We start from the raw sequence: 22,132 nt of genomic DNA, 5'->3' as shown, positions 1-22,132 counted from the left end.
CCCCAATGTTCATTGCAGCACTACTTACAATAGACAGGTCATGGAAACAACCTAAATGCCCATCAACAGACGAATGGATAAAGAAGAAGTGGTACATATATACAATGGAATATTACTCAGCCATAAAACGGAATGAAGTTGGGTCATTTGTACAGACATGGATGGATCTAGAGACTGTCATACAGAGTGAAGTAAGTCAGAAAGAGAAAAACAAATATCATATATTAACACATATATGTGGATCCTAGAAAAATGGTACAGATGAACCGGTTTGCAGGGCAGAAATAGAGACACAGATGTAGAGAACAAAGTTACGGACACCAAGGGGGGAAAGCCACAGGGGGTGGGGGGTGGTGGTGGTGGGATGAATTGGGAGATTGGGATTGACATGTATACACTGATGTGTATAAAATGGATGACTAATAACAACCTGCTATATAAAAAATAAATAAAATAAAATTCAAAAAATTAAAAAAAAATATATATATATATAAATAAAATAAAAGAGGCCCAACAGAGCTCCCTTGGCTCCTTCCACCAAGTGAAGACAGAGACAGAAGTCAGCAGTCCGTGACCTGGAAGAGCGTTCTCACCGGAACCCGACCATACTGGCACACTGATCTTGGACTTCCAGCACCCAGAACTGTGAGAAATACATTTTTGTTGTTTAAAGCTACACAGGGTGTGGTATTGTGTTATAGCAGCCAGACTGGACTAAGACAATCCTCCTCTTAGTACATCTGATGGGATGGGACTTATTGTCAGGGCCTATTCCTTACAGGTTTGATGCTGAACTGTCAACCTCCCCTCCTGCTCTTCCAGCTTCCCCAGGCTGGCAGCTGGTAAGAGCACTGAGCCAGGCTTATTCTCCAGCTGCCTTGCAGCCCCTCCCTCCTCAACTTCTCCTGGTGGCTGGACAGTGGTAGATACTGAAATTCAGATCTGTGAAAAAGAATAGAACCAGAGGACCCCACTTAGATGTCTTTACCAGAGCTCAAAGTCAAGTCACTGTAAATAAAGTGATAGCTTCAAGCATATTCTTGTTCCTTAGGTATATACACTCTTCAGAACCTCACAGGGGAGGGCACAGGGAAAGTGATTGGCAAGGCATGATTCCAGCATTCCTGGATCCCCGGGGACTATCACCCCATTAAAACTCCAGTAGAGTCAAAGTTTGTGAAGACTAGAGCTCCAGCACTCTGGCCAAGGCATTTGGGGAGCACTGAATGGTTCTTAATTGTACTTTCTTTCCGCAGTGTATAAACACCTTTGGCATTTGTTTTCTGATCTTCACCTCTTAAGGGAAAACAAAACTTCAAAGATTTCAAACTTCAAAGAACACAAGCAAATTAACCTGATATTTTGGAGCTGTAGCCTATGTTTCCTCCTGTCAAATCGCTCTGGATGGTTATCTGAATTTCATAAAGGAGCCCTATGAGGAGAGGGGAACGTAGTGGTTCGCTCAGGTGCCAGCCCAGGCGGCCACAGGACCCTAGATCACTGAGTACTCCAACACTGTGGCCTACACACAGGCCCACTCGACACCTTCCCCTCCAAACGTGCCCCCAGGACCGAAACACACGTTTTCCCAAGGGGGTCCCAGAACTCTAATCCCTTGAAATATTTCTCAGAAAAACTTTCTAAGTTCCAGCAAGTTTGGGGAGTGTTCTGTCCCAGGTTCTCCCTCCGCCCTTGCCCATTCACACGGCAGTTAAAGCAAATTAAAAGCAGTGAGAATTCTTACAATAAGAAATCCCTCTGGGCTTTGTTTAGCTCAGAGAATCTTAAGTCTACCTTACCACAGAGCTCTTTTTTTTTTCTTTTTAACGTAATTCCTATTAAGATTCTGTGAAGCAAACATTCTACCAAACATAGAAACCCTGGCTCACACTAATGTCTTTAGTTCAAATGAGAAGCATCCACTTTTCGTGGATTTCTGTGTCCACTCCACCAAATTTAATTTGACGTTTGTTGGTCCCACTATAACATTTGTAGGATAGATTTTTACTGTTTTATAAAGTGCTCTTTACAGCCAGTTTTTCATGCCAAATTGACCTTATTCTTAGGAGTCTGATGGTATTTCAGGCCAACTAGATCTGGCTCATCTCTAGAGTTGGGGCACTTAAACAAGGCATGAGAAACTTTTCATAAAAACATACAGATCTAGACAGTTCAGGTGATACAGTCTTTGAAATCCATTTACAGTTACTTGCTTCTTTATTTCACTACTTAGTTACAATACCATGTCTGAAGAAAATATATGTAGTTTTCATTGTCAGTATCAAAAAAATGACAGTAATTGTAATTTCCATGAGCGGAACAATCTGTTACAGAAGAAATGTTAATATTCTTAGAAGTCTAAGTCCTTTATAGGGTGTGGTGTAACCTGTAATCTGTCTCTTGGGTTTAAATGCTTTCCTTTAGATTCCACCCTATTTATAGTTCTATGCACAGCTCTAGACACCCCTGCTTTGAATGTGTCTCCTGGAATTGAAATTCGGTGCCATTTATTGACGAGGCAGAAGGGGGTGAGAGGTAAAGATTTCCGACTAGTGATCAATAGGTTAATCCTCCAACCTATCACAGACTCCCTAAAGATGGAGGGTGGCAAGGATGATTTTTCTCAGCTTCAGTTCAATACAGCTATTACAGCTATGTAGGCACTAAATTAGAGACGAAAGCGTGCTGTGCAGTATACATCACGTTGGGCTCTTTGTGGTGTAAGCACTACTGGGCAGACAGAGAAGCGACAGCAAATCGCTCGCTGACACAATGCTGGCAAGATAAGCTGACGACCACGTGGTGGTCAGAGACGGGGGCAATCATCTCTGAAAATGGTGGGCTGGCAAGTGGAGAGGGGGCTAGAGATCAGTATTTACAGCAGAATTTGTCCCCAGAGTATAACTCAGACAAAGAGTTTCAAAATTGTCCATTTATTGTTTCTGTCAGCCTTTCTAGGTAGGCTGAAAGGAGGCCTGCTGATCCTGACAAGATCAAAATGACCCTTGAAACCAGTAGATAATGGGCTGAACTCACAGTACCTTATCCTCTCTACACGGTGCCTTTCTGTCAGAATGTAAGGCAGGACAAGAAAGCGGCCCCGCGCAACATCCACACAGAAGCAGGAGTGCGCACCTTCCCGGTTGAACCCCAGGAGTGAGAACTTCCCCGTGTCCTACACAGCACGTCTAGGGACACTGCTTCCTTTATCTGAACCCCCCAAGGAACACCTGCGGCCTGTTCTTTCAGCATTTTGCCAGGATAATGGAATGGAGAGTAGAGTGTTGTACTGGGTTTCCCCAGGGGCTGATGGAGTGAGCACACATTGGAGGCTGCCCGCAGACTTCCCAAGGATCTTGCAAATGCATTTGGGCTGGGACGGGTGCAGGAGGATGCCTACAGCAGAATAGAGGGAAGAGTGCTCTTCTGTTATGGAATCTGGGTAAAGCGGAACCAGCTTGAGGCCCAGCCTAGTCCAGAGTTTTAGTCAAAGGATCCGCAATTGACCCACCCCACCCCCAATAACCGAAAGCTGTTTAAATGTCAAGAAAACGCTAAAAAGGGATTCCATTCATTTCACACAGTGAAACTGTAACAAATTTTTCCCTAAGGTAGGACCAGCTACACAATTTGCAGAGCCCAGTGCAAAATGAAAATCTGGGGCCCCTTGTTGACAAATTATTAAACATTTCCAGAGGGTGACAGCAGAGCCCTTCTGAAACCTGTGGAGGCCTGTGTTGCCTTAAGGGCTTTTCTTTCTTTCAGTCATTCATCCATCCATCCATCCATTCATCCATTCGTTCATCTCTCTCTCTCTCAAACAGAAGGGACCTATCCCCAAGTCTTTGGCCTCTCCCTCTCAAGGTTTCCCCCATGTTCTATCCCAAACCAGGTCTGCAGAACCCTCCCTGGTCTCTCTCCATGCTGGCTCTGTCTCAGCTCCTTATCATGTAACCCCACTTAGCCTCTCGCTTCCTTCATTTTCCCGTTTACCAGGCCCAGATTCAGTGCTGCAAAGGATGAGACTATTGGAGCTAACTCAGTACAGTCTTCGTTACTGACAGAGGCATGGGGGAGAGATTTAAAACACTTAACGTTTAGTATTTTATTAGTATTTATTAATTATTGATCACTTGTTAACAGGTCCCGGAGGCTGTTTGTCATCCATAAAATGCAACTATCACTGACCCTTAGGAATTTCTGTTCTAAAATAGGCAACGATGATGATGATAGAAAGCAGCTCTTGAGCACCTACCATGCACTAGGAAATATGCTGAATTTTGTATACACATTAGCTCCTTTAGTTCTCACAGCCATGAGGGTGCGTGTTATTATCATTTCCACGTGCAGATGAGGAAATAGAGCTTAGAGAGGTCGTCAACTTGCCCTTGTTCACAACCTGACCAACTGGCTCTCTAGTGTGGGTTCCTGATACTATCCAATAAGCTGGTAAACGAATGAGAACAATTAGTTTTCCTCCCACACTGCCTCTATGCTGGGCATACACTTAGGTCCTTAATATTTGCTGAACTAATAGTTGTGTTCTTTATTAGGTAAAGGAAGCACATGAGGGTGAAAACAATGGAAAATGGAAAAGAACTGGCCAATCTGGTCAGTGAGAGGCTTGAACTGTGTTCAATTTCCAATACTGCCTTCATCCTACAATTTATGGAGCTTTAAGTAGCAACTGCTGAACATCCACCTAGCTTTGGGGAAGCAGGGGCCTGGCCCGGTTCATTTTTATGCCCCCCACAGGTCTAGCATAGCAGCAACTAGTTGCTCCACAAATGTTCCTTTGATTGAATTAATTTGAATGGAATGGAACTGAATTAACCCAGAATGTTTTTGGTAGGACCTGGCTTTAAGTTGAGAGAGCTCTAAATGTAAATTAAACAGACAATCACTTTTTAGAAGTGCACAAAATAACAATGGACAAAGCCCAAACAGCCACAAATCCCTGGGCCTCAGTCTCGGGGAGCCAGAGGAGCTTCTGGGCCTCCACATGCCCAGCCTGCTGTCTGCTCATCCTCTAACTGTGATGAAGGAATTAAATGAAGTCTTTCAATGCTGCCACACTGCCACGAATGGGTATTAAATAATGTTCCATTGAGCTACCGGAACTGCTGCATGGGGATTCTGCCTCATCTTTATGGATGCCTTGTCATAATTTCTAGAATTATAGAAGCCATCCCATGACTCCCTAGACCGCAAGGAAACAATGTACAAAGTTTTTCTTCCCTCTCAGCTTGGAGCACATAAAATGATTTTTCACTACTCAGAATCGGAACAGATGAATATAAATACATTGGCCTGCATAAAGTTCTGAGCTGGGCTGAGGAGAGAAGCTGGCTGTGCTGGCAGGTCTCAGCTCCCAAGGGAAAACACGGAGGTCGGGATAGATGTCCCACACGGGGAGGCTGAGATGCCCCTCGGCTCTCATCCTGAACAGCCCCAGGAAAGGGACAGGCAACATTACTCGTAACACCTAGTAGTTGGAGCCAGCCCTCCTTCTCCCTTCCCCCCTCTTTCCCCCTGCCACACCCTGTCCTCTGGCTCCCCACCTCTTCCATTTTTCCCAGCAAAAATTTATAAAGCAAGATCCAACCCAGGTTCCAACATAATCCCGTGAGATGGGGAGCGTCACTTGTTTTGATCACTCCTCCCCTCCACGTACAAACACGCTGTGTAGATATAGGAGGCAAAGCCCAGCCCAGTGAAGTGGCTCCTGCGGTCTCATACTCAGGCAATAGCAAAGCTGAGGCTCTCATCCCAAACATTTAAACCGCTATTTCAGTAAGTTTTGTTTTTTTTTTTCCAATCTGACCCTCAGGCTCAAGTTTGAAAATCCCACACAGGCAAACTCAGTAAAGATAATAGGGATCTGCATCATCATTGTCTCTCCCAATTATTGAGAGCTTACTAAATGTGAGAAGAAATAACATGCTCACGGTCACACAGGTAGTACAAGGTCACATGGGTAGCACATGGTGGAGAAGGGACTCAGCCCAGGATTGTCTGACCCCAAAGCTATGAGTGTAACTACTCGGGTACATTGCCTTTCTATAGAGACATTAACCCTTCACAAGATAGCCACTGAGTGGTATATGTAACGCTGATCTTGGAGGAGAGTGAGTAGGACAATCATTTACAAAGAAAGAAGAAACTCATCAGCTGGTTGGTCCATCCTGTGGGCTCTGCTCATCTCCCGACTTCTGGGAGGGGAGATCCAGGCACCTGTTGGTACTTCCCTCCTTCAACCAGGCTAATACACACACACACACACACACACACACACACACACGCGCGCGCGCGCACGCGTGCGCGCACACCAGAACCCCAAAGAGTGTTCCATAAATTCTTTGCTTCTACCTCTACTGAGTTCAAAGGATGGTCAGGCTTTGGCAGTAATGTCCAGGCTCTGTAACTTGTCTCCATGAATTTTGTAGATGGCTCTTAGCCTCACTAGAGATTTTAGAGCATCCCCACAGGGCCAGCACTTTAGCTACAGACCTTCTCCTTCACATTCCCTGCCCATCTCACAACCTCCCTCCCTCTTTCATCTCCTTCTTTCCTCCACCCAGATACCACCTCCTCTTTGTGTGTTGGCAGTCATTCCATTTTCTACCCAGTTCTACTTCTAAGAAGATGGGGGCTTCAAATCATGAGGATGAAAGTAGGCATAGTGGGTGGAGAAGACACCTCTATAGTGGCTGAGCTCTGGGTGGATTATTTTAAAGAAATAATTTGCCATCTTGCCCTGTAAATGTAAACTTCCTGACAGACTATCTTGTATACCTTGTTATCTCCATCTTTTCTTGGAGTTGCATTACAAACATCCCCCTCCATTTCTTTATCCATGACAAGTGCCAGGCTCCAGAAAAAGGGAGGAGAGAGAAAAAAATATAATCCTATCCAAGCATACTATGTATGTTAAAATAACTAAAACGGATATTTGTTATTTTGTGGCAATCCAACAACATTTTTTCTTCTTTTGGTAACAGTACACCAATTTTTTTATAGCTTAGGAAAGACATCAAGGGCTCCTGACATCGTTAGAAACATCTTAGGCCTAAAGCCATATCTTCCCAGGGAATATTCTGCTGTAAGAGCAATAAAATCCTCTTTGGCTTTAGCTCACTTGAGTTTGGAAAAAGAGTCACCAATGAAATATTTCTTCCTTGAAATTGTAATGCTAGCCAGATATTTCTGGCCAAGACTCTATGGACATTTGCAGGTCTTTAACTGTAACATGAGAGCCTTGGGCAGCAAACCAAGGATTTTTGGTGGTTGCTACTGTGGGGTCAACAGTGCCTGACCTGGGGAGGAGAGTCCTTGAACCAGAGGGAGGGCTCTGCTCCTAATAAGGCTCTTCTCCTGCAGTAAACCATGAGCATCCATAGAATGGCAACTTGCCACTCTGGCTAAGAGCACATTCGTATCAGGCCCAGGGGCAGGACCCCCCTTCACCTGCAAGCAGCTGGCAAAAGACGAGATTGGGAAACAAGGAATAAAATGAAAAGATTGCAGTGCTGGGTTCACAGCACTCTCAGAGTACACCTTACTGTTGTGAGCAACAGAGGGGTGCCTAGAGCACTTGTCAGGATCAAACCTCCTAATTGAAGGTAGAAGGCCACTCTGCTCATCCATTTTTTTGCTCTCCCTTGCCCTCTGTCTGTGTCAAGCCTCTCCACTCACTGTAAAGGCCAGGCCTACCTCTAAGGGGATGATTCCCAGGGTAAACAGGCAGGTATGGGGCAATTTCTTTAGCCACCATCCAAGCTTTCTCTTCCTTTATGTCAAGGTCTGGTTACCAGCAGTAACCAATGCAGATGCAAGCAGCTGAAGCAAGCCCCATGGGGGCCCACTGCTTAGTGGGCTCAGCTAGAATCAAAACTGAGTTTGGAGATGTGATTCAACTTGTCCTGCAGATAATTAAGTGCTCCTGAACTCTTCTTGAAGGAAATCAACCGTTTTCCAAAGAAAAATCAGGGAAAGGACAAGGAATCTTTATAAGATCCTCTAGATGGAGTTTTCTTTCATAGGGAGTGAATAGAAAATCTATGTTTGTTTATTTGTCCAAATAGCCTATTGTGTATGCTCAACTTGATGACCAGAAGAGGTTAGTGGGATTTGTTGGAGAAGGGAAATGTAAGTGAGGGACAAAAATTTGTTTAAACAGCAATGGAAGCCTTCAAAATATATGTTTTTTTCAATCTAGGCTTAGGAGGATTACAGTTTGCATGGGGCCGGATTATAACATATAAACAGGAACAACAGGGAGAGATTATGATATATAAGTATTCAAGATTACATTTACTGTCACCCCCTCCTCCTTTTGCTTGGTCAGCCTCTTCCCCTCCCTCAGATGTCAGACAAGTTATCTTCTCTAAGGGAGACCTTCCCTGACCTTCCAGAAGAGACCGACTCTACTGCTCACTTTCATACCTCCTCTTCAAAGTTATCTTTTTTAGTTCCTGACACATTACAATTTAACGTGTGTTTGTGCAATTATTTCACCAATGTCTCTATTTCCCTGACTAGAATGTAATCTCCCTGAGGGCAGGGAACATGCCTATTTCTACTTGCTATTGAGATCGCTGTGCCTAACACAGAGGCTGGCACATGGTATGCATTCAATAAATGTTTGTTGGTTCAATGAGTGAGCAAATAATTAAAGATGAATGGATGGATGACATTGTACTTCATTCCTGAATACTTGCTGGCCAGTAATGGTAATGGGTCCTTAAGGGAAAGATCAGTCTTCTGGGAGTCTTACTGATTTATCATCATCTGTTCCCACTATAATTCAGACAAGTGACTTGGCCAAATGCATGGTTTATCAAGGCAGTCAAATGATCAAAAAGAGTTCTCTACTAAATTTGTACTCATCAATAAGGTTAATAATTGCAATGGATCTAAACAGATCAAATATGTTTAAATCCATGAGATCAAAATGATTCTTTAAAAAGAAAGAAAAACTCTAATAGGTCATCATTGGAGGATACTGGTAGACTAATCCATTATTTTGAAAACTAGCAAATAAAGGGAAAGATTCAGATGTTTATCTTGCCTTTCCTATATGATCTGTACCACTGATTGACCACAGATGAGAGGAAGTTTTATGGAACAATAAAATACTGGGAGAACATGTACGGAAAAGGAGCTTGGGAGAATAAACCCATGAAGCTGTTTTTGAATTCCGGACTTACCCAAGCAGCTCATGCATAGATCTGACCCTAGACAATATATCACAGTCAACCATCCAGGTATCGAATGGTCTGCTGGGTGGTTCCATCCAGATCATTACAAAGTCTTCAAAAATGCACTCAGCATTGAAACCACAATATCTAGAAGGCTGGTTGAAATGAGTGACCTGAACCTAACCAGTTCAAAAGCCCGCTAGAATAAAACCTATCAGTATTCTTTATAGGGTTTAAACGAGACCCATGGTCTCATAACATTAGATTCAAAATGCCCAGGATGTGATACAATATTACTCAGCATATGAAGAACCAGAAAAAAATCTCAACGGAATTGAGAGTCCAAAAATAGACCAACATAAATATGGCCAGTTGATTTTTGGCAAAGGTGCACAGGCAGTTCAATGGAGAAAGCATAGTCTTTTCAACAAATGGTGTTGGGACAATTCATTATACATAAGATAGATAGATAGATAGATAGATAAGGATAATCTCCAATCTAAACCTCACATATTATGCAAAATTTAACTAAAATGTATCATAGTTCTAAATGCAAAATATACAACTTTTAAAAGAAAGCATAGGAAAAATATTCTTGACCTGGATTTAGGTGAAGGATTATTAGATATAACAAGAATACAATATAAAAAGAACTCACAAAACTCAACAGTAAGAAAATAACCCATTTAAAAATAAACAAGACTTGAACAGACACTTCATCAAGAGGATATGCAGAGGACAAACATCTTTTATTGAAAAGATGTTCACTATCATTAGCCATTAGGGAAATGCAAATTAAAAAAAACTTAATGAGATACCACTATACAGTTAACAGAATGACTAAAATAAAAATTCAGATAATTCCAAGTGATGGTGATCATGTGAAGCAGCTGGAATTCTCATACATTGCTGGTGGGAATGCAAAATGGTACAACTACTCTTGAAAATAGTTTGACAGTTTTTGTAAAATTACATATTCAATTATCACGTCATGCACTAATCCCACTCCTACGTATTTACCCTAGGGAAATGAAAATTTATGTCCACTAAAACACTTGTACATAAATGCATATTCATAATTGCCAAAAGCCAGAAATAACTCAAATGTCCTTCAGCAGATGAATGTATAAACAAACTGGTACATCCATACCATGGAATACCACTTAACAATAGAAGGAATAAACTATTGAGACAGCACCTTGGATTAATTGCAAAAGCACTGTGTTGAATGAAAGAACTTAGTCTCAAAGATCAGATACTATATGAATCCATTTACGTGGCACTTTCAGACAAAACTATGGTGACGGAGAAAAGGTCAGAGATTGAAATAATTTATGGGTGAAGTTAGATATGAATATGAAGGGATAGCAAGAGGGAGATTTTGGGGGGGTGATGGAATTGTATGGCATTTTGATTGTGGTAGTGGTTATAAGGATTTATACATGTGTTATAATTCATAGATATGCATACCAAAACTGGTTATTTTACTTTATGTTAATATAAAAGATTAAAAAGAACAACAACAACAACAAAAAACCTTTCCAAACCAGCACCTTTCTCATTAACAGGTCCCTAAGTTAGTATCTTAGAACACTTAATGTTTCTCAAGAGGTGAATATAAAAATGGCTTTATTACTATTAATAAATATAAAATCTACTCCAGTATACTGTGATGGTCTTTTCTAAACTTTCTTTATGAACATGTGATTTATTTAAATTTGTCTTACCAAGGAGAACCACAAATTAAGAGAGATGCTCCTCTCTCTCCTCAGTGCTCATGAAATGAATCAGTCAGTCCACTCATACTGGCTCTTCAGTGATACCATCCTCATGATAAGGAAAATAGGATGATGGAAAATCTTAAAACCACAGGGAAGTGCTCTGTTTGAGCACAGCAAAATGTCTCAGCACATTATCATTTCTCCACTGGCTAATACAAATTCTGGCCAGAATGCCATAGGATAGTAGTTAGAAGCAGAGAGTTATGCAAAAGCCTGATAATATATTACAGCTCTTCTAGAGCAAGAGGCCCTGCACCTTAGTGATAGGCGAGAAAGGCACTACTGCCACTGTGAACTCTTTTGAAGGAACAATGTTTGGAAACTCTTTGTAAACTTTAAATGACAAGTATAACTGTGGTAGTTTGAATGCATTTTCCCAAATTCTTTGATACTCTTCCCTTTAAGAGTTGGAGTGTAATTCTCCTCCCCTTGAATGTGCGATGGAATTAGTGACTCACTTCTAACAGATAGAATAAAGAGAAAGTGACAGTTGAGTGACTTTGGAGACTAATTCATAAAAGTCACTGTGGGTTTATTCCTAGGTATTTTATTCTTTTTGATGCGATGGTAAATGGGACTGTTTCTTTAATTTTTCTTTCTGATCTTTTGTTGTTAGTGTATAGAATGTACTTCAAAAACTATATGATGCTGATGAAAGAAACCAAAGATGACACAAACAGATGGAAAGATATACCATGTTCTTGGATTTAAAGAATCAATATTGTCAAAATGACTATACTACCCAAGGCAATCTACAGATTCAATGCAATCCCTATCAAATTACCAATGGCATTTTTCACAGAACTAGAACAAAAAATCTTAAAATTTGTATGGAGACATAAAAGACCCCGAATAGCCAAAGCAATCCTGAGAAAGAAAGGAATCAGGCTCCCTGACTTCAGACTATACTACAAAGGTATAGTCATTAAAACAGTATGGTACTGGCACAAAAACAAAACTATAGATCAATGGAACAGTACAGAAAGCTCACAAGTAAACCCACGCACCTATGGTCAATTAATCCATGACAAAGGAGGCAAAACTATACAACGGGGGAAAGACAGTCTCTTCAATAAATGGTGCTGGGCAAACTGGACAGCTACATGTAAAAAAAATGAAATTAGAACACTCTAACACCATACTCAAAAATAAACTCAAAATTGATTAAATACCTAAATGTAAGACTGGACACTATAAAACTCTTAGAGGAAAACATAGGCAGAACACTCTGACATAAATCGTAGCAATATCTTTTTCGATCTGTCTCCCAGAATAATGGAAACAAAAACAAAAATAAGCAAATGGGACCCAATTAAACTCAAAAGCTTTTGCATAGCAAAGGAAACCATAAACAGAACGAAAAGACAACCCACAGAATGGGAGAAAATATTTGCAAACAGTGCAACCAACAAGGGATTAGTCTCCAAAATTTACAAACAGCTCATGTGCCTTAATACCATAAAAACAAACAACCCAATCCGAAAATGGGCAGAAGACCTAAATACACATTTTTCCAAAGAAGACATAAAGATGGCCAAGAGGCACATGAAAAGATGTTCAACATCCCTGATTATTAGAGAAATGCAAATCCAAACTACAATGACATATCCAACAAGGACCTACTGTACAGCACAGGGAACTCTGCTCAATATTATGTAACAACCTAAATGGGAAAAGAATTTGAAAAAGAATTGATACATGTATATGTATAACTGAATCACTTTGCTGTACACCTGAAACTAACACAACATTGTTAATCAACTATATTCCAATACTCCAATATAAAATAAAATGTTAAAAAAAACCCACCACTGTGGTTTCCTGTTTGTTCTCTCTCTCTCTCTCTCTCTCTCTCTCGCTCTCTCGCTCTCTCTCTCGCTCTCACTCTCAGATCACTCACTCTGGGGACAGCCAGCTGCCTCATCCCAAGGACATTGTAGAAAGGCTCATATAGAAAGGAACTGAGGTCTCCTGCCAAGAGCCAAGTAAGTGAGCCTTCTTGGAAGGGCATCTTCTAGTCCTAGTCTTTCAGATCTTTCAAAGTCTTTCAGTCTTTCCAGTTGTTGGCCTTCAGATCACTGCAGCCCTACTGCCCTCCTAACCATAACCTGATGAGAGACCCTGAGCCAGAACTACCAAGCCATGCCACTCCTGAATCCCTGGCCCTCAGAAACTAGGAGATAATAAATGTTGGTTGTTTTAAGCTGCTAAGTTTGGGGATAACTTGTTATGCAACGACAGACAGCTAATACAACTATGCTAATGTTAAACTGCTTTTTGATTTAGAGAAAAGAAAAGGAAGAGAAGGCAGGAATAGTGATCATGATTCACTTCAACATTTTTACCAAGCCAAGTAACATTCAAGTTATCTGGACTTCTTTCCCTGGAGGCCAGGAAATTGTACAAAGATACAGGGCATTTCCTAGAAATGATTTTTGTATTACTCATCTTAATACACAGACATCCTCAGGTTGATGCCATGCATGGCAGTTGGGGAAGCTATACTGAACACCACAGCTACTTCCCACCAGGGATTTCCAAACTGCTACTTCATTAATCAGTCTTTTAAATAAGATATGTTGTATAAGATGTCCCAGAATAAAGCCTAGCAAAGGAATATATACAAGGTAGGCACTCAATAAATGTATTTTGGTATTAGCAATAGGTTGCTATTTTTATTCTTTTAATTAGAAGATACTGAGCTCATAACCAAATCAAAAAGACCAAAGCAAAACAAAAGCCTAGAATCAAGGTTAAAATCATGCCCCTATTTCTCTGCACTCATACATAGGGGCTTTCTTTTCAAATACAAACCCAGAGTTTAGTATATGCTATGAGACAGTTGCATGAGAAGTTACTTTAAGAGAAAAGTAAGTGTTTGATGTTCCTGTCTTCTAACACTGAAAATGGAAGATCTGCCCAGCAACTCACAAATCAGTGAACACCTGACAGAAAAATATGCTTTGGCAACTTTGCTTGTTGCATTCTTTAACAGGAAAATTGAAAACATAGGATCACAAGGGTCAGATGGTTATTACTGGAAGCTGGCTCTTATAAAATGTAATACATACCATTTCCCCCATCTAAATTGCATTGCTTTGTCCAAATCACCCGATGGGGCCCAGGATAAGGTGTTTTTCTGATGTAGATAACCACCTAGGTTTCTAAAAGCACATCCATTTTAAAGTGAGGGCCTGAAGAACACCAACAGTGACAGAAAAATGATATTTTTCTGTAACCTCAGCATCGGAGAGAACAGTTCCACAAGAAGTAGTTTATAGAAAAAGAAAACCTTATTATTAAACACATAGAGCACTAGTCAGCAAAATCTGCTGCTGATGGTAACTTCCAAAACTAGAACTTTTAGACAGTCTCATTCTGTATTAGGATTTTAAGAAACTCTGAACATTTATAGATCAAGGTATCGTTATGACTTTTTGGTAGATGGATCTATAAGTCAAAAAGAGGAAATATTTTAAAATACCAAATAAATATCAGCTATCAAGGAAGGAGGGACAGGAGGTACAACAAAGAACAATCAAATTGAGTAACCACTTCACATGAACCTGCACATGTGGTTTAACAAGGTTTCTAAGGGCAGCTAATCATAAAACTCGGTAGGTCTAATAATTGGCCCATGTACATACACTTTTAACAAAATGTCACCTAGATGACCCGATTCTCAAAACATCTAATGCCATCTTGGTGTCAGTAATTGGCTCCTAGCTTTAAAATAGAAACGGAGTCTAGACTCCAGAATATGGTGCTATTATTTTGAAATCCTAGAAAGGGAGAAACTATTCAGTGTCTCCTGCTTGATTCAAACAACAATTCCTGGGACTTCCCTGGTGGTCCAGTGGTAAAGAATCTGCCTTCCAGTGCAGGGGACATGGGTGCGATCCCTGGTTGGGGAACTAAGATCCCACATGCCGCGGAGCAACTAAGCCCGTGCACCACAACTACTGAGCTCGCGCGCCTCAACGAGAGAGCCCGCATGCTGCAAACTACAGAGCCCACGCGCCCTGGAGCCTGCGCGCCACAACTAGAGAGAAACCCGAGCAGACCGCGCGCCATAACGAAAAGATCCTGCATGCCTCAACAAAAATCGTGTGTGCCGCAACTAAGACCCGACGCAGCCAAAAAAAATAAGGAAAATAAATAAATATACTTTTAAAAAACCAACAGTTCCTCATACAAGTTTGTAGAAAATCAAAAGGGGGACATATTCCACAAGGAGGAGGGGCAGGGTTCTCTCCTGAGTGTGAAGCCAGCTCTTGGTGTTACTTCACTGCACCGGCCATTTGCCATTAAGGATCGTTCTTTTCTCCTCTTGGGAGAGTATGAGGAAGAGGACATTGTCTGAACAGTTTCTGAAAAAAAGGGGGAGTGCATCTTATATACATTAATGGTGACCACAAATTTAAAGGGAGAAGGAAAGACACACGTGGAGCCAAGAAAAATAAGTGTTTAACAACTCTGTTTATCTCCAGGAGACAACTGGAACGTCATAGTTCTGAAGAGAAAGGTAGAAAAATGGATACCCATTTGGAAGAAAATGAAAGCTTTACTTAATTAATGTGTTAAATGCTGGTGTGAAAGAACCTTTCTTCTCAAAGCAAAACTACCCCTCCCCGCTTTTCCCAATGGGTAATCTCACCCTCACCACCGCCTTCTCATTGCCAGTATGCCTATTACCTTCTCCCATACAAAAATGGAAACCCAGCTCCTTCTCCTTTCCTGACAATAGCATCTGCTAAGATGACGCCTTCACCTGGATTCATGCAGCACTTTTGTGCTTCATCTTCACAGAATCAGGCACCAGGTAGATGGTTAATAAACACTTGTGAGAGTTCAGTGCACTAGACCCACAGGTAAACAATTACAATACAAGTAATTAAGTACCATTGAGAATAAGAGCATGAGCTAATTTCTTCTATGTAAAATTCCCAGAGGCCATGCAGATAGACAAACTTGAATTCCTCCAGAGCTAGAGGGCTCATTACTCCTGGAGGCTATATATTCCACCCTTACATAGCTTTAATCTTTAGAAAATAGCTATATTAAGCTGAAATTTTCTTCCCTGGAATTTCTACCCATGAGGTTCTGTTGTGACCCTTGGGGCTCCAGAACAAATCACATCACGTCCATAACACATATTTGGCAATTGGAAGGCTGCTGTCTCATCCCCCTTGAGTGGTCCTTTCCCAGCTGACAATCTCAGATGTCCACTGGTTCTTCTGTTGACATGTTTGCAGAAGTATTCCTTTAAGTGTGGTCCAAACATTATCATCGTCTGAGGAGCACATTAACCAAGCAAATTGCAGGGACCCCTCATTCAAACCTAGTGAATCAGATTCTAAGGAGTGGGGCCCTAGAATCTGCCCACATTTAGCGTGTGCCCAGATGATTCTTAAGCCTTCTCACCAACCTCATCACTCACCTCTGGATGGGCCCTTTCGAACTATCACTCAGGACATTTTCTAATACTCCAGGTATGGTCTAGTATTGTCTTAGAAACACTCTGTAGACAGTTCAAATGGTTGTATGAAAGAAACACAACTGAACTTTGGAAAAAGGTCTATATAGTCAGAGCTATAATTAACTCCGAATGACATGTGCCCAGTGGACTAGGTGACGTGATGGATGGCAGGATGCCTCTGCCTACTACGCGTCAGGCACTGAGCTAGCTGATTTTGTGGTACTGCCTACTCAGTCCCCATGACCTGCAAGATCCTTGTTATGTTCACCCTATTTAGATGAAAAGATGGAAGCTCTGAGGGTATATTTGTTCAGTATCAAAAAGCTGTGAAATCAGAACCCAGATCCCTCTGACCCCAAAGCCCAAATCTTCTCCTCCATTCCCTACCTAAAACTACCAAAAGTAGCATTCATGATTTGTGCAATATTATTGTCAATATGATCCCTAAATGCTGAAATGTATGAGAGGAGGACATTCAAAGAAAGTTATCATATTTTATACTTTTGTTTCTGGCTCATTCACCAGATTTCTGAGTGACATATTTAAGATGCAGTTGACACCTCTACAGCATGATTGGCATTTATGTGCATTCCCTAGCTTAGTACTCTTAACTTGCCCAGGCGACTGGGCTGTGATAATGTGACACTTAAAATGGAGCTTGAGGAGCTCAGTGTGAGCTTCAAAGACATAACCCACAATGGTGCATAGGATTGGAAACGTTTCCCTCTAACACCAGTCTGTCTACAATGTTATTTATAATCGCTTTATACGGCAGCAAGAAAGAAACACCTAATGGAAGTAACTTTAGGTAGCAGAAGGCAGGAGATAAAACTGCTGCTAAAGGAGAGAAGACTAGCACTAGAAACAACAATTTTTAATTGGCTCGTCTCCTGATACTCCAGGCCAATATTCTGAGCAAGGATGGAAAACAAAGTCACTACCTACGTAGGCTATTCCATCCAATCTCCCACCTCATGATGGAAAACTCCAAACAGGCAAAGACACCTACACAAGCAGCTCATATCTTTATTTAGAAACTTCTGTTCCACTGTTGGGAAAAAACTCCTAATCAAGACAGCCAGTGGCTCGGTGGAGATGAAGCTGTCAAATGGAAAGAGAAATCACACAATGAAGAGAGACTTAGATCCTAGCTCTTCAGCCTCTCATTCCTGCAGTGAGCATAAGGGGTTCTCCCTGCAATATACCTGCCTCATCAAACTTACAAAACAGAGCAATCTCAACTCAGCCCGGGGTCCATGAGTGCCACGTAAAGGTGATGGGGGACTCAAGAACCCAACAGCATCTCCTGAAGATGTTAATGATGTGAAGTTTGTTTCCAACCAAAATTTCTTGTCTTGTTCTCCAGAGAATAGCAAGGTTACCAAAAAAATGCCAGGAGGTATGACTGCTACAGAGAAAGCAGAAAACAAATAATACCTGGTGCTCCATTTATTTGAAGTCACAGCTACGTTACATTATAGTAAATGGACTTTGCTGGTCTCCTTTCCAGCGGGACCAAATTGGAACTAAGAAGGAGCTGCAATGAAGAATCTGTGCAGCTATTTCTGGGCACAAAAGCAGGCCAACAGCAGCAGACGTCACGTTAAGAAAAACAATCCACTCTTGCATGGCGTACCATAATGTCACTACAGTTAGATGGATTAGAGGCTACAGTTCGTCATAGATAGCCATAGGATACCCACTGATAATCACACATTTTGTTCTACTGACAGATAACAGCAGCCCCCAAATGAGATGAGCTTCCGCCATACAAACACATTACGTGAAATCAATACTTAATTACGGCAGAGCCTGCGTGTGTTGCTGGCAGTTGGTTCTGGGAAGGAGGCGGTACAAGGCCGCTCTGCTAGAGCAGTGAGTTAACAAGTTGAAAGAGGTGGAGGCACTATGGCAAGATAGTGCCCATCCTACTGACTGTCCCTGAGGCCTAGATTTAAATGAGTCACCATTTAGACACTAGGCTTGGGTCGGAGAAGATAACTGAGGCATGAATAATTACACTGTTAGGGGAAGAGCAGGCATTGCCTGTGATGGTAGTTGCTGAAAGGCTACTACAGATCACATCCTTATGTGGATGTGCAAGGCCCTCAGTACAGACCCCAAGCAGGGAGAAGTGCATGGTGCCTGATGAGTGACCCTAGGGAGAAGCTGTGCGGCCAAAGGGAAAGAACAAAGAGCAGAGAATCAAGTGACGTGGGATGGATTCCAGCTCTCCTGCCCTAGCAAGCTGCAAAGTAGCTTGCAGTTCAAGCTACTTATCCATCTGTCTAAGCCAGAAGACAACTGTGAGGGTTGAGTGGAATCAGATAGGCAGAATGTACTTTGCAGTCTATGAGGCTCCAGACCGTTGCAAGAGATGATTTTTATTTTAAGAATTGATAAGACCCAGGTCTGCAATATCATGAATAATCAAGAATAAGAAGCAGTAGCTTCATTTATTAAGCACCCCCAGTGCCATGTTAGGCAAAGTGACACTGAAACCTATACACACACAAAAAAAGAATAGAGGTGAACAAACTTGGAGGAGACATTCCAACTACAACCAAAGATACAGGCAGGGAAATTAGAAAATGACTACATGATTCATCTATGCCATGCTCATGTAATTCCATACTAGAAAGTGTTCCACTTGAAAGCTGTAAGTTCATCCAAGAATTTTCCTATTGTTCTTTTTTAAAAATTTTAGTTTATTGTGCTTAGCCACCTTTTTGAAATGTATCACTTTCCTATACCTCATTCAAAGGCCTATGGGTTTGTTTGTTTGACAAAATACCTAATCATTAATTTTTTAAAAAATGAATTTCGTAGGTATAGCCCAGAAAACTGTTGAAAGCAACATTAAAAGATATGGGTAGGAGGGAATTCCCTGGTGGTCCAGTGGTTAGGACTCCGTGCTTTCACTGCCGAAGACCCGGGTTCAGTCCCTGGTTGGGGAGCTAAGATCCTGTAAGTCACACAGTGTGGCCAAAAATGAATAAATAAATAAATAAACAACTTTAAAAAAAGAAGCTATGGGTAGGGAACGAGAATCAGAGAAAACAAGAGGCGAGGTTTCAGGGGCTCCTTTACAAAACAGTTTAAAGGCTTCTCTTTGAAGGGAGAAGTGGGTTGTTTGTGGATGGGAACTCAGCTCTACAGTTGGCCAGGCCTCACCTCTTCACCACTACGTGACTTTGGGAAGGTGAGTGGACTTTCTGAGGCCTCAGTTGCTGCATCTGTTAAATGGCAAATGTGAGCATGAGGAATTCAAAGGTTTGCTGTGAGTGGCCCAAATTCTTACAGGTGGTTGCAAGGTTTCCCCATCGGCCTTTTGCTTACCTCAATACAAAGCCTTCCATGAAATTAACAAGCAAACCAATCTCTTGATGGGGTGAGGTTTACTCCCTTGACTTGGGTCACCCACCCCTCACCAAAACCAGAGAAACTCATTTCACAACTGAGAAATTGGCCTAGCACGAAAATAAAACTCTTCATGCAATTCCTTGAAGCTGGCCCATGGGAAAGCAAGACACAGTCATCAGACACAAGTGCCTAGGTTTCTTAAAATCAGAATTTTCCATAGATGGGTCAAGAAGAAATGTACACTACAGTATTCTAGTTTTACTTGGCTTCTCCTTATGCATTCGCAAAATAGGATATATTCGACAGTGGATGTGTTACTGATTTAAACCAAATGTGCTCCCGAAATTTGGAGCGTTACAGAAGGTGTAGTCATTATAGAGTAGTGTACCAAATTATAGAGCCACCACATTGAGTGCAGATTTGAGTTATGTGAATTCAGTATAATGTGACATAAAATATGTTGAGATTCTCTGTATGTGCAAAATTTAAAATAATGCAACACTAACCCTCCCCCAAAATAAAGTTTGTTGACAATCACACAATTTAATCTCAGAGCTGAAGGAGGCAAGTGAACTGTAAACTGAGTTTATACTAGGGCTTCATGTGGATACTCATTTTATTTGGTAAACAAAGCTCCCTCCTACCTTTTGTTGGTATTTGCCTTGAAATAGGTGAATTTTGAATTATGCAAGGACTCCAGGGACATAGCCTTCAAATGAAGTACAACCTCTCTGTGTATGTTTTTTTATTTATAATGTAAGAAATCAAAATCCAGACAGATGCCTGAAACCTAAGGATTCTGGGAACGAGCATCATGGAACAGATTGTTCTAGAAAGAAGAAAGTGAAGATTTTGCTTTACGAGGTATAGCCTATGTCTGGTGGATGCCAGACTTCATCTAAAATTAAGTTTCATGATAGTCTTTTCACCCATCTAACCTGTCAAGGGCATATTCATGAAGTGACACTGATCTCAGTATCTAGGGCACGTGCAGGATCTAGCACATGCTGCTGGGCCTTTGTGCTGCTCTTTGGGCTCTTGCAGGCACTAACAGAAGATTCTCAAACTTATAGGAACATTTGGAAACCACTTACCAGTTTTAGAAAGTGCTTTCACATATATTAATGTACACTGTTCTTATACGTCCATAATAACTCTGTGAGATAGGCAAGACGAGGAAACTAGGAGGCAAAGAAGATAAGAAAATTGCAAGAAGTCACAGAACTAAGCTGTATGAGGCCCAGATCTTCAGACTCCATACCAGGAACTCACTACATCGTCCCATGCTGTGCTCTGCTTTGAAATGGTCCAAGAGGAGACAGGTCCAACCCTGACAGTCTCTACTCAGGGTTAGGAACATCTCTCCAAGGAGTAACACCTCTTCACCCTCACACCCTGGACTGTTTGCTTGCTGCTTTGGGCTGCCCAGCATCCATCCTTTTAAACATCCACCCTTCCCCCATTAGATACAGTCTCGTGGGACAGTTGATGGAAGTACTCTACTCTCTCCTTCCAAGGGTGAGCATGTGAGCAAATAGGCCAATCGAATGCCTGTTCCCTTCCAGGAATCTCAATTTCAACCAAGAGAAGAACAGAACGAAAAAAGGTCGGGGCTTATTCAGTGAGCCTCAGCACTCTGGTGCTACAGAACAATTCCTGCCAAGTAGACTGCCTTGGTTCATGTCCATCTCTAAGCTTGCTTCTTCAGCCTCCCACTGATTTTATAAGTAGTCCCATCCCTTCCAACAAATTTCTCCTTAGTTAACTTAGCCAAAATCCATTTTGGTTACTTGCAATCCAAAAAACATAGCTTGAAACCCAACTAAGTCTGTGTCTTTGCATGTACATTGGTACCCAAAGAATGAGTGATGAGAGTCCCAGTGTGTGTGTGTGTGTGTGTGTGTGTGCGCACGTGCACATGTGTGCACATGAATGTGCTCTTACTCTTAAAAGTTCAGATCACATGTCCAAGAGAAAATGAATGATGGAGGCATTATTACACAGAGAAGCTAAGGATGGTGTAATTTCAAGGCTTAATTACAGTGCTCCCGTAAGTATCAAGTGCACATTTTTAAAATTTTCACTTATCACAGGGAAATTTAAAATTGACTCATAAAAAACCATCTTTTTCACGATTTCAAAGGACATGGAAATTGTGAAGTATAATATTTTACTTCTTAAATGCCTTTTTTCCTCCTCTAATTCTGCCACCTCTATCTATGTTATCTACTATTAATGAAATTTTGTGCACATCCTTTTGGGTGTATTGATAAATTAACACGCAAGTCATTTTTTGGGGGGGTCTATAT

The 22,132-nt window shown here is 41.5% G+C and overlaps 1 non-coding gene across 1 annotated transcript; it reads left to right on the top strand.

Annotated features, from left to right (window-relative positions):
- Positions 1-15,139: 15,139 nt before the first annotated feature.
- LOC133095836 (small nucleolar RNA U3) lies at positions 15,140-15,349 on the top strand. The gene has a single exon (XR_009701695.1). It is a non-coding gene; the product is annotated as a small nucleolar RNA U3 (small nucleolar RNA).
- Positions 15,350-22,132: the final 6,783 nt, after the last annotated feature.

The sequence above is a fragment of the Eubalaena glacialis genome, chromosome 7 (assembly GCF_028564815.1).
Source record: "Eubalaena glacialis isolate mEubGla1 chromosome 7, mEubGla1.1.hap2.+ XY, whole genome shotgun sequence".
Lineage (NCBI taxonomy): Eukaryota > Metazoa > Chordata > Mammalia > Artiodactyla > Balaenidae > Eubalaena > Eubalaena glacialis.
The sequence above is the reverse complement of the archived record's forward strand: the minus strand, read 5'-3'. Positions and strand labels throughout refer to the sequence as shown.